The sequence below is a fragment of the Schistocerca cancellata genome, chromosome 8 (genome assembly GCF_023864275.1).
Source record: "Schistocerca cancellata isolate TAMUIC-IGC-003103 chromosome 8, iqSchCanc2.1, whole genome shotgun sequence".
Classification (NCBI taxonomy): Eukaryota; Metazoa; Arthropoda; class Insecta; order Orthoptera; family Acrididae; genus Schistocerca; species Schistocerca cancellata.
The window spans coordinates 247,898,779-247,913,307 of record NC_064633.1 but is presented as its reverse complement, the minus strand read 5'-3'; positions in this window follow the sequence as shown (position 1 = coordinate 247,913,307).

Genomic DNA, 14,529 nt, shown 5'->3' with positions numbered 1-14,529 from the left:
CTTATCCGCATGGCTGTAAAGGATAGTGCAGCCACGTCTCGATCCCTGAGTCAACAGATGGGGACGTTTGCAAGACAACAACCATCTGCACGAACAGTTCGACGGCGTTTGCAGCAGCATGGACTATCAGCTAGGAGACCATGGCTGCGGTTACCCTTGACGCTGCATCACAGACAGTAGCGCCAGCAATGGTATACTCAACGTCGAACGTGGGTGCACGAATGGCAAAACGTCATTGTTTCGGATGAATCCAGGTTCTGTTTACAGCATCATGATGGTCACATCCGTGTTTGGCGACATCGCGGTGAACGCACATTGGAAGCGTTTACTCGTCATCGCCATACTGGCGTATCAACCGGCGTGATGGTATGGGGTGCCATTGGTTACACGTCTCGCTCACCTCTCGTTCGCATTGACGGCACTTTGAAATGTGGACGCTGCATTTCAGATGTGGTAGGACCCGTGGTTCTACCCTTCATTCGATCCCTGCGAAACCCTACATTTCACGCAGGATAATGCACGACCGCATGTTGTGGGTCCTGTACGGGCCTTTCTGGATACAGAAAATGTTCGACTGCTGTCCTGGCAAGCACATTCTCCAGATTTCTCACCAATTGAAAACGTCTGGTCAATGGTGGCCGAGCAACCGGCTCACCACAATACGCCAGTCACTACGCATGATGAACTGTGATATCGTGTTGAAGCTGCTTGGGCAACTGTACCTGCACACGCCATCCAAGCTCTGTTTGACTCAATGCCCAGGCGTATCAAGGCCGTTATTACGGCCAGATGTGGTTGTTCTGGGTACTGATTTCTCAGGATCTATGCACCCAAATTGCGTGAAAATGTAATCACATGTCAGTTCTAGTATATTTCCCAATGAATACCCGTTTAACATTGGCATTTCTTCTTGGTGTAGCAATTTTAGTGGCCGGTATTGTTTATTACGTGAATTCTACTTGTTTATGTTCAGCAAAGGTGAATACAAATAAATGATTTGAGAAAATCACGTTTCAGGTATGAGGGATTATTAATCATACTTGACCATGGTTTCAACAGTCCCAAAATTATAATTTTCAACACCACTGTCAGCTCTAATTTCATGACAAATTTATTGGCAAACGGTTTCGACAATACACTTCATCATCAGGCCTTCTAAGTGCATAGTAGCCGAATTTTCCAGAAAGACATCAGTCAGTATTAGTCCCATGCGAAAATAACTGGTATCCGCATCAGCTCTCGTAAGCAACTACACACGATGATAACGTAAACGGAAGGATGGACATGCCGAATTGTACAGTTATTTCTTCAAAAGTACATGAACACGTAAAATAAAGAATTGGCAACGAAAAGTTACAGGCCAATACAGCTCATATTAACCTGGTTCCGTTTCACTGATGATCACACAGACATGAGCATCTTTGTTCTGAAATATATCGTCGATAATATTTGACTTTCTGTCTCCATGTACTTCTGAAGAAAACAATTTTACAATTGCTGAAATCACAGTCAAGGTTTCTTAATACATCTTCAGATCCGCAACTGGTTTTCTGATTTTTTTCAAATCCTTTAAAAAAATAAATTGTAATTTTTTTTACATAATTAACCTTCACTGTCTTTGTATGCATAGACGAATACATGAAGAAACAACCAATTAAATAGGTGGTTGCACTTTCGAATATAAATGTGAAGTTCCTCACGAAATTAATCTTTATTATCATTGTAAGCAGCGAATACAACTTGATATTTGTAACGGTACAAAATCACTTCCTTCAGGGAGGTGGTTTCACTTTAAAACCACTGCGACATGTAGTTTTCAAAGACCCATTTCATGCGATATGCTGTGGCCCCACATACCCCTTTTGGATGTTATTACTAAACCGATAACATCAGTAAACGTCGTATCTAAATCCCAACTGACGATAACTTCCAGTCAGGTAAGTATAATAACTCACTGAACAGTTCCATACTTCTTTTCCAGGTGGGGTCCCACAACGACTTTGATTTACTTCAGTGAACTGATAAATCATCTTTCCACATGTTCGGTAGCAGAGAGACACAAAAGGTTCTACACTCGCGTAACACCAGTCTATAAAAGTTCCGTGACTTCTCAAAAGTTTCACATTTGGGTGATTGTCCCTGTTATAGCCTTTAAATATCGATAAATGGTGCACTTCTAACTCCAGTCATTAAGGAAAAATAAACTTCTTCTAATAAAAACAGTTTCATAAGCAAATAACTTTGTTCCACATAAATATTCACTTAAGCTTTCGTGAGTGATAAAAAACCTCTCACTTCAAACTATGTGATTTATTTGAACGTAATCTTTACATCAATGACGATATTGATCGTAAAAGAAGAACAAGAACTGTACTAACTATTAAACTAACCACTAAAATTTGCTTTATAACATTGACCTAAATTTTTGTTTGTTTGTTACACACGATCATTTGTTTTATTTGAATCGGAGGTCGGTAACACATTCCGACGGACCTTCTACATGGAGGTAGAAAAGAAGTGAGATGGCGCTACAGACTTGTGCAGTACGTTGTTTTGAAGTCAGACGGGGCACAGCCTGCCAACATCTTAAGTAGTCCAAAACATTGACAGACTGCTGCTTACGATTGCTTCTTGCTCATTGTTTCTGTCGTGTACATGGAACTTCTGTTTTAAATACCAAAAAGTACAGTGCTTGCAGGAATCACGTATTGTCACGAATGCAATTTCTAACGTTTTTATGTTCTTCAAAGCGTATTTGCTAGAGTGTTGGGACACACTGGCCTCGTTAACGTAACTAGCTTTCTGTTGACAAATTTTTAATAACGAAGAAAAGAAGGAAGTGATGTGGAAAGCCTGCATTCGTAATCCACTTAATTCCACTTTTACCTTATTTGAATCGATAACACATGAAGCTGATTGCTTACTAGTACTGCTTCTTGTTCATTACATTTTCAACTTTCAACTCGAATGCACAACATTTCTAGTGTTCACGTTTGCAAATAACTAAACCTATGTTTTCTTAGCTAATCCATGAACATGTAAAATGAGGAAAGAAGCAAGGCATGCTATAGTGTAGCCAAAGAAACATAATTGCATAGGGATACACCTCCATCCAGATTTTATGCGGTTGTCAGTGCACCTTTTTCATTGTGGTTTACACATCTCCTCACTCGGAATAGTCTGTGATAAAGCTTTAATAACGTTCCAACATTGTGCAATACTGTAAATGGGATTAAATGAATGGTGTTGAGCGCTTATAACCGGAAAACGGATATTTTGCTTCAACATGTGTGTAAGTCATTTTTAAGTAATGATAGCCAACTTGTGTAACATGTAGGATTACCTTTGCAACGGGAGACTACTTGCATCTTTTCCTGGAACATTTCTCTCCAGTAATCGTCAGTTTTTCTGGAATAACGAAACATTTCACCATTCTAATGTAAATCTACTTTTATCATATGCTTCATTTTACTTTTGCATTTCGTTTTCATTTATGTCAAGTGTCACGATGCTACACTGGTGTCCAAAATTAAAGGAACGAACTGCTATACCCCCTTCCTGTTCCTAATTCACGATATAATCATACAAACTGTCAACAGATGTCGTTACAATCGTATTCTGCACGGTACATGGTATACCGGTAAACGGAAAGCCACGCCAGCAATGACGTCATGGCACCTGTCAAGCGAGGTAGTATTTGCTGGATAGTTCCACATGCACAACTGCTGTGTACACAGTCACAGACGTTGCAGTATGGCACAGAGAAGTCACCTACAGTCTGCTGTGGAGAGCCATAGGAAGAATGGAAGCAGGAGAGTCACAAACTGATATGGCCCGATGCCTTAATGTGAATCGTTCTGTTGTTTCCGGGATGAGACGACAGTTTATAGAAACCGAAACTGTATTCTGGAGATCAGGACAAAACCGACCACATCAGAAAAAGTGGACCGTTATTTGGCTGAAAGTGCATTACGGTACCGCCTTAACAGTGCACTGCAACTGGTAGCTGACCTCGCAGAATCACCTGGACGTGTTGTATCGTGGGAAACGGTGTACAGAATGCTTCAGCAGAGTGGCCTTTATTGTTACAGACCTGCTGTTTACCTCTGACGTGTCTTCACAGCAGGGAACGTCTAGAATGGAGTCGTCAACATGCCACCTGCACGGTCGAACGGTGGGCCAATCTTCTTTTCACAGGTCAGCCCCGATTTGGCCTGGTGAGTGATTCCCGACGGGTTCGCACCTGGAGGACACGTGGAACACGATTTCGGGACCCAAACATTGTGGAAAGAGACCGAAATCGAGGAGGATCCCTAATGGTGTGGGCAGGGATTACGTTGACCACTCGAACATCTCTTCATGAAACTGTAGGCGTGAATTAACAAGATTTAACTGCTGTCAGATACCGTGAGGAGATCTTTGGTTCTAATGGGCGGTTGTTGCAAAGTGCTGTGGTTCCAAAGTTCTTACTGATGGACGATACAGATCGACCTCATAGAGCACGGATGGTATGTTCTTCTGGATAGGCAAGATATTGAGCGCTTGGAGTGGCCTGCTCGCTCTCCCGATTTGAATCCCATAGGCCATGTCTGCGAGACGTTTTTCATGACGCCAGCATCTAGCAACCAATCTCCAAGACTTGTGAGTACACAGTTATGCATGTTGCAGTTGATTACGTTCTGTATTCTTTACATCGTTTGTACTTTACTATCTCCTGTGTTGTATCCGCGGACCCAACCGAATCGCGCGCGCACCCTGCCGTCGCATCGCTTGCCACAGTTTGCCGTCGCGACCGCCGGAGGCGCATGGCGTTGCCGCCGACCGAAGACGTCGCGCCATTGCTGAGCTGGGGCCTACAGCGCCCTCTGGCTACACGATATAACAGGGGCGCTGGCCCCGAGTCAGGGAGTCTTGCGGACAGCTCGTTGCAGTCGTCAGTGCCTTCGTTCGTTGTCTGGTTAGCTAGCTCACCGTGTGATTTCGTATTGCATAACGACTTAGGCCACGAATCAGGAATATTCTTTGGACACTATGTTCAATTCTTTTATCTTGGCGGCTCGCGCATGCCCGACCAGACGCGGGAGATTGCTGCGTTGCCAGTTGCACACGACGTACGCGCCAATAGAAGCAGCGCCATAGTATAGCATATTTCGCAAGCTTACGTTTAGGGGGGAGCGCGCAGTTCATGAAGTAAAGCCACCACGGCCGCATAACCCCTTTCGCTGCTACAAAGACGTGCTCCCTGCATTCCGCGCTGTGCACGATTTTGTCACTGCACTGCTCGCCTGTGCAGACAAATCGTGTTCCGACTGCTTTGACACTTATCATTCGATTTCACAAAAAACTATTTGGCTCAAAAATTTGATTTTTACACGTCTTCTTGACTGATACCTTCCCCCCATAAATGACTTAATTTTGTTTCGATGTTTAACGCAGTTATTATGCAGCATTAAATGTAGTAAACCATTGCACGTAATATTGAAGAGTTTGCAGAGGTAGAAGTCCATAGCGTATACTTTCCGTATGTTCGATTTTAGTTGCCACAATGTTGAGAATGAAATGTGGACAATATACCTAAATTTCATATAAAATTTACTGTATAACAATATCAATAAGTGTGTCAAAACAGTGGGAACACCATGTGTCTGCACAGGCGAGCAGTGCAGTGACGCAAAATCGCGCACAGCGTGGAATGCGGGGAGCACGTGTCTGCAGCAGCGAAAGGGTTAATGAAGAGACAAAGCACTAGAAATTTCAAAAATCGCATTCAAACGAATATAATTCGTGAAGTAAGGCACTTCGATATTGTTCTTAAATAATGAAAATAATAAGCACAGCACAAGGTTCGAGCTCTTAACCTTTCGCTTAGAAGCCTAACACCTTAACCGTTACGCTAACGCACCTCGTTTGATTACATGACGCCATGAGGACTGTAACACATCACGCAAAATACTGACAAACACTGTTGGTATGACTATGAGTTACTCACGCTTCGTCGAAGTACAATAGGAAATTAACAATTACCGCTGTTCTTTATTGCGAAAAAGCGGTTCGTGAGATTGATACAAAAACCTTTCCTTGCTATCGCCTGAATTAGGAGTCTTATTGCTTGTTTGATTTAATTAATTAATAGAATATGAAGCAATTGGTATAAAGAATGCTTTTTCCAAACTTTCTATAAAAGAACGTCTGCTATCAAGACAATGCTTTTGTTCTATTACTTTATTTATGACCGAACGTTTCTAAAACTGAAGACACTCGTCCATGCTCTGCACTGCAGTCGAGATCTGGCAACGTCGTTCTCTGTTCATTGGCTGACTGTGTTTTGTGACGTCAGATGCGCAGAACGAACCTAAACTCGGCCGCCATCATAAATGACACGCACTTTAATTGGAACTGTATCTACGGTACACTCTTCGCTGTCAATAAAGCTAAGTAACTGTTTTATACCAGGTGGTGCTTATTTGTCACCAATCGTTTTCCTGCCACCAGATTTTAGTCACAACCTGGTCACGTCCTACTCCATATCCAAATTATGGTTCTCAAACGTCCAGCCTACTTACAGTTGCCACGCCCGGGCAACCATAAAATCCTGTTTATACTGTTTTGTGGCAAAATAAACGCAATCTTGCAAAACGAGACTGTTGCTTTACTTTATATATACATATATGACCCCATAATGACCATTACCTAGTTTTTATGTTTTTTAATTGTAAGACAGACATGTTAGAAGTTACTAACCATCACCATTTACACATTGCGCTAACAGTCTTTTGCAAAATAGGAGGAGTTGTCAAAGGGAAACGCTTTCAGTTTAGTTTCAAATTTTACTTTGCTGTCTGCCAGGCATTTTATATCACGGGCTAACTGATCAAACCCTGCAGTTGCAATATTGTTAATCCCTGTTTGTGCTTCAGACAACTTTAATGTGGCGTAATTAATGCCAATTTTTCTTCTGGTATTGTAGTTATGTACATCATCGTTTCTGTTGAAGTTCAGTGGATTATTTACAACAAATTCCGTGGGAGAAGAATTGTACTATGAAGCGGATAGATTGCTTCTCACACATCGAGCAGGAGATAGGCAGGATGAAAAGTGTTTTCGCCTAAGTTTTGGGCCAAAAGCTTGTTCAGAAAAGAAACAAAGCACACATACCCACACATTCATACACTCATAAACACGAAATTGACACGCACATGAGAGCTTTCTCCGGCTATTCTAGTCAGTATCTTCTTTAAAGAGGAAGGAATTGTAAGCAATTAATAATTTTTAGCGGGAGCAGCTAAAGGCAGGAGATACGGCACCAACAATCTGTGCCGACACGCAGCAGTGAGTAGAGGGGGGATGAGACCATTGATACAGTGTGGCTCAGATATTTAAGAGCTTGCGGTTTGGAAGGCAGTGAGGAATACAGGAAAGAATAAAAGTAAACAGCGCAGTCATAATTAATGCATACAGAAGAAGATATTGCTTGACGACTCTATTTTCGTATTAAATGTGATTCCTTTAAACTTTAGATTACTATAGAGGGTGAGTTACTAACTATTGACAGCAAGAATAACTCCGAATGTATGTTAGGAGCTGAAAAGTTTGTGAGACAACAGTTGCATGGGACAACGGGGGCATAATATAACGTTGGTTTTTTTGTTGATAGGTGGGGTCGCTTCAGAGATATGAAGGTCAACTTTGTTTTTAATGGGATGCTATAGTTTGGTACTCATTTTCTGATAGCGGCTATCGAGACGAATCCAATGATGTGTAACAGTAAGGTCTTTGAAGTTCAACGAAGGTCACAAAGGTGGAATGAACGTCCATTTGCACAAGGTGTTAGAAATGATGACCATTGGTATCATTGCAGTCCTGTAATCTTCTTATCAGAGAATTATCAGAGCATGTGCTTCGATAAGTGCCGATGTGATAAGGAATACCATTCAATCGACGATACGAAGATTGCAGGACTGCATTGATACCAATGGTCATCACTTCGAACACCTTCTGTAAATGGACGTGCACGCCACCTTTGTGGCTTTTGTTGTGTTTCAAAGACCTTACTGTTACACTTCCTTGGATTCGTCTCAATATCCGCTATCAGAAAATGAGTACCAAACTATAGCATCACATTAAAAAAAATTTTGACATTCATATCACTGGCACGACCCCACCCAGAAACAAAAAACCATCGTCATATTATTGCCCCTGTTGTCCCACGCAACGTTTGTCCCACAAACTTTTCAGCTCCTATCATACTTTCTGAGCTATTCTCGGTGGCAATAGTTAGTGACTCAACCTGTATACTATCCGATCGATTAGTACACCCGCAAACTTCGCAAGCTGGGATTCTTAATGAAACAACTACGTCTCCACACAGTCAAAGCAGCAGATGATATTTGGGATACGACCCCAACAGTCGGTAGGTATTGCTAACGGGCATGTCAGAGTGGCATCACAGGAAGTAGCACCATGGCGCACCATGGAGGTAAAATGCTGTGAACCTAATGGTTTGGGCTATGTATGATGGTGAACGTCGTCTTGAAGTTTTTGACGTAATGGTAACTCCCTTCTTCTTGTACCTCCATGATCTTCTACCGCGCAATGGCCTTCTCCTGGTTAGCAACAGTGGTCAGCTCTTTGCTTGGCGTCTGCGCCGATGCTGCCGTCTTTATGTTAGTTCTATCTCACACCACATGAAATATACAAAAAAATTTAAACACACAATTTCAAATTTAAAAACACATACTGACAATAATCCTACTAAATATGTAACGCTATGCTCGTACAATACGTACGACATATGGTTACTTGCAAACTGAGCGGTAGGACATGCGGTGTTGATATTTAGTTACTCAACATACTTGAAAGCAAATTCCAATATTCCGTAGACAAAGTCCCACATCCCGACACGTCTATGAACTAATTATAGTCCTAGCAAGAAGCAAAACTGTGCATAAAATTTAATAAATCTTGCATCACAACCACATACTGTCCCAGAGGGGTCATTTCCGTAATATTCATAAAACCACTAGTAGAAACTCAAATTTTCCTTATAATAAGTTTGATATACGGTTCTTACTTCCACTGTAAATGGTCTTCTAAATAAGGTCATTATAAGAAAAAAACTACAGGTCGGAATTACTTAGCACCGGCTCCGAGTGTTGCTTTGAAAGCTTTAAGTGACTGCTACAATGCCTACATTCGTAAAAGTACCTCGGTGTGACACTAGAAGTTCTGTCTTGCAATAGTATAGGTGGTTTCATGCGAAAGGCACCAGTTCTTCAAAATGAAAAAATAAAAATATAAAATATAAAAATGGTAGATTCAGGTAGAAACCACGGGGCTCATCGTGTTAAAGCGGCCATGGGCAGTCTTTGTTGGCCTGCGGGCGTGATTTACATACTCACTTAAAGTAACTTGCTCTTAAAAGCCTGGAAAAATACTGATAATTTTCAAACGTTTAAGTGGCTCTAATTAAAAAATGCAGGCTCTTAGAAGGATGAAAATTTAAGGACAACAGGAATCTTGTTTGATACACAATTAATCACAGTAGCTCGCATACTGACTTTATTAGAATTTTTTGTAAAGATCAGTAAATTACATGTTCCGTTTGCCGGTTGATTCTTGGAATATACGTATGCAATGTCTTACTTATATCCTTGAAACTTAACGCACACATTAAGAACATGTCAATCTAAAAGGCAGACGATCATGTCATTTCAGTCAGAAGTTTTCATTCTAGAAATATTAACATGTGATGATCAAATTTGAGACGTATTTTTCTACCTGTTGATAGTACGTTAGTGCTTTTAGTCTGCTTCACCGCGAATGGCATCTTGAAACATCACAGAAAATTTCAAACCACTACCTCAAATAGATTTTTAGCGCGTAAAACAAACATGTCAGAAAATTTAAATCTCAGGAAATTCAACTCAGTGCTATGTATGATCTATGGAACACCTCCGTTGTTCCTAACGCATTTCAGCTGCGTAGTCTGTTTGGTTAACATATTACTCACATTCTCTCTTCGTTTCCTTATTTCTCCTTGTTTTTTCTGGCCTCTGCAGTTGTCTCACGGACTCACTTTTCAGCTTTGGTCACTCTTATGGGATCAACTGCCCCCAGTGATTGCCTCATACTGAACATAGCACACATTCCTAGCAACTCTGGAACTTAACACCAGTACCATAACGGATTTTGGAGGCGTATTAGTTTTGAGAATGACACAAACTACAGGAATGTTCATAAGAAAAACAAAATCTATACAAGGAAAGCATAAGACCGTCGCAACGCGTATCTTCCGAAAGGCTGCCATCTCTAAAAACAGTTGTGTAGTATATCTTTGCCAAATGGGAGTCTAACAACAACATTTCACGTGTGAAAGCAGCGTTAGTGTGGGTTATGCCGCACTCCGAGAGATCTTTAAGTTGGTTTTCATATAGCTTCCCGATGTCTGATGCAGATCTATAGCTATCATTTTGTTCACAAAATTCTAAGTACTGTTTTAATATAAAAACAAAAAAAACGAATATTTGAAACGGTTTCAGAAGCAAGCGACCTAAAAAGGACGCGGGCCACATCGCCACGTTATGCGAAAGTGGCTAAATGACAGTGTTGATGGGTTAACGCGCGCATATGAGAGGGACCTTTATCCCGACATGCGATGCCAACAAATTGTCCCTACAAACACACATTTTTGAGAGCACATTCCCCTTTTATGTTTTTCCCATCTATAAATGTTCCGTAAAAATGATGGCATTAAGAAGAGGAAAAAAAATAGAGCTGAATTTTGACACAAGTGCCGGTATTAAGTAGTAAATAACGTGTATATGTCGTTAGAACTGATACAGAGGTAAAAATATCTCTCCCGGCACCCCTTCGAGGTAGTGAGCTGTTCCTCTCATTCTCCGAACGCAGTTGACCACATGGGCCATAACTTCGCGATGTGACTAGAAACGTGTTTCTCTTTAGTCATTTCAGCGGCGGCGAAAAGGCATTGCGCACGCGCGGATTAGGCAAAGCTTTCATGGTCGGCGTCACGAGCTGTAAACGCGAACTCTACCGAGCGTCGGCGGCCATATCAGAAAATCTGTCCCGGTTGGAGGACAATGCGGGCGCCTCGTCCGGGCGCGACTGAAGACAATCGCGGGTCGGATGCGGCCTCCTATAGCCCGTCCATGCTTCCGTGCTTTAAACAGTCGTAGTCCCATGTACGTATAAAAGAGCTTCAAATGTCTAATTACTTTATACATGACTTTATATATTAGACATTTGACGTCAAGCATGTAAACAAGAAAAATTAGGACAGATCTGAAAGTATGCATCTTGGAAGTCGCTAAGTGTTCTTATTATGAAACTCCGGATGAACACTGTCTAGGTGAGTTGCGCTCCATTTCACGCAGAAGCTTGTTTTTTTACGCATCTAAATTTTTATGACGTTGTATCCAAAAATGGTTCAAATGGCTCTGAGCACTATGGGACTTAACATCTGTGATCATCAGTCCCCTAGAACTTAGAACTACTTAAACCTAACTAACCTAAGGACATCACACACATCCATGCCCGAGGCAGGATTCGAACCTGCGACCGGAGCGGTCACGCAGTTCCAGACTGAAGCGCCTAGAACCGTACGGCCACACCGGCCGGCACGTTGTATCCCCTGAACCATGTGTCGTACAATAATACAATTTTGCAGGTATATTCGGTGGAATATTTATTATCTACAAAGTGTGTTGCGAATAGAGTTAGTAATAAAAAAGTAATAATTGAAACGTTATGCGGGATGCTGTAGTTTTACTGCGCGCAATGTTACACAAAAGCTAGGTTTTCAAGCATCAAAGTGTTTATGATTTCACACCTTCTGAACTATACCTCATACAATCAAATAATATTGCAGCTACATTCAGTGGTATAAGAGACGAGGTTTGCTCGAAAGTACTGGGAACTTTTTAAAATAATTTTATTTACTTTTCTACATTAATGTTATGTCTTTCAAACTAGTTGTCTTTAATTACTATACATATGCCAGCGCTTCTTCCAATCCCCGAAACATTTTCGGAACTCGAATTTGCGATAGCACTTAGTTCTTTCAGCGATTAGCATTTAATCTCATCTAGGCCTATAAAAGGACTGTCTTTTTAGGTTCTCTTTGGTTTTGGTAACAGAGAAAAGTCACTGGCGGCCTTATCTGGCGAATGGGGATCATTTGATTTTTTTTCGACTGATTGCTTCCCGAAAACGGCGTTGAACTTTCAGGTCGTACTCTTTTCTGACCGGTTGACCTTTAGACAGGAAGCTTTATATTCTACCACACTTCCCGAGCTTTCCTCGGTCTTGGCTATCCAGAATACAGAAATGGAGATTTAGTTTCAACGTCATATGGGTACAACCTCTTTTCGTCACCTGTTACGACACGTTTCACTAGCTCTGCATCGTTCTTGTCTTCATTTAGTGACTCCTGACCAACTACCATTCGCCGAGGTTTTTGGTTGAACACATTTGGCATATATTTTGCTTTTACCCAGGTTTCATACACCAAACGTCCGGAAAGATTTAATGGACTGAAATATCTGATATGCCACTGTCATCAGCAACTTCTCTGATAGTGATTGAACGATTCATTCCTAGCTATTTCTCTCACTTTTCCATGTTTTCATCGTTTGTTGATGTGCTACGGCGCACGGAATGTTCGTCTTACTCAACTTTTTCTCGGCCGTCTTCGAATCGCTTATACCATTCATAAATCTTTGTTTAATCACAGCAGACTCACCAAAACCAATATTCAACATTTCTGAAAGTTTATCACATTTTATTCCATTTGTATAGCAGAATTTACCGCAAATTCGACCTTTCTGCCGGCAGGGGTGGCCGAGCCGTTCTAGGCGCTACAGTCTGGAACCGCGCGACCGCTACGGTCGCAGGATCGAATCCTGCCTCGGCATGGATATGTGTGATGTCCTTATATTAGTTAGGTTTAAGTAGTTCAAAGTTCTAGCGGACTGATGGCCTCAGAAGTTAAGTCCCACAGCGCTCGGAGCCATTTGAACCATTTTTTTATCCCTTTCTTAAAACAGATCAACAATCCCTATTCCTAAGCAAACACATGTATCCCTCTTGTCATATGTCGACAGACTAAACATCCTATACGGCTACCAGTTGACATATAAGTTTCAGACATGATTACCAACGCAATAACGAAAAATGTCATGAATCTAACTAATACAACCAGCGAAATTACAAAATTCCTGATACTTTGTGATCACACCTAGAATGTGAACACTTTCTGCAAAGTGTGTTGACAATCGAATCAGTAGTGAAGCAGTGATTGCTGCCCACCACTGACTTTTCAAGCGCTGTGGAAGCTCCGGAATCGGTCTGCATCCTTCCACCGATGTATCCTCCTTTTAGACGCTTCACACCGTGCACGCCAATGGCCATCTGTCCGACGAAGTATAAAACGTGATAGAGCTGAAAATGCCACCTGACGTCAGACAGCAGACGTCCATTTGCGTTACCAGTGAGTAAATTCCAATCTTAGTTGCCCATGAATAGCAGTCAGCATGAATTATGAACCAGGGGCCAGCTGCAAAGGCCCATACGCAGCAGTATTCACTGATCGAACGTTGAAGAGACACTGTCGATAGCCCTTTGCTTCATTTGGATGATCAGTTGCTCAACAGTTGCACGTCTATTCGCCCGTACAAATCTCCACAACTGTCATTCACCCCTGTCAATTATGGCCGAAAGTAAAGTTCTATGTACTGACTTGGCAGAAAATCCTAAGAAATTTTGGTCTTATGTCAAAGCGGTAGGTGGATCAAAACAAAATGTCCAGACACTCTGTGACCAAAATGGTACTGAAACAGAGAATGACAGACTAAAGGCCCGTAATACTAAATGTCTTTTCCAAAGCTGTTTCACAGCGGAAGACTGCACTGTAGTTCCTTCTCTAGATTGTCGCACAGATGATAAAATGGTAGATATCGAAATAGACGACAGAGGGATAGAGAAACAATTAAAATCGCTCAAAAGAGGAAAGGCCGCTGGACCTGATGGGATACCAGTTCGATTTTACATAGAGTACGCGAAGAAACTTGCCCCCCCTCCTTGCTACGGTGTACCGTAGGTCTCTAGAAGAGCGTAGCGTTCCAAAGGATTGGAAAAGGGCACAGGTCATCCCCGTTTTCGAGAAGGTACGTCAACCAGATGTGCAGAACTATAGACATATATCTCTAACGTCGATCAGTTGTAGAAGTTTGGAACACGTATTATGTTCCAGTATAATGACTTTTCTGGAGACTAGAAATCTGCTCGTAGGAATCAGCATGGGTTTCGAAAAAGACGGTCGTGTGAAACCCAGCACGCGTTATTCGTCCACGACACTCAGAGGGCCATAGACACGGGTTCACAGATAGATGCCGTGTTTCTTGACTTCCGCAAGGCGTTCGATACAGTTCCCCACAGTCATTTAATGAACAGAGTAAGAGCATATGGCCTATCAGACCAATTGTGTGATTGGATTGAAGAGTTCCTAGATAT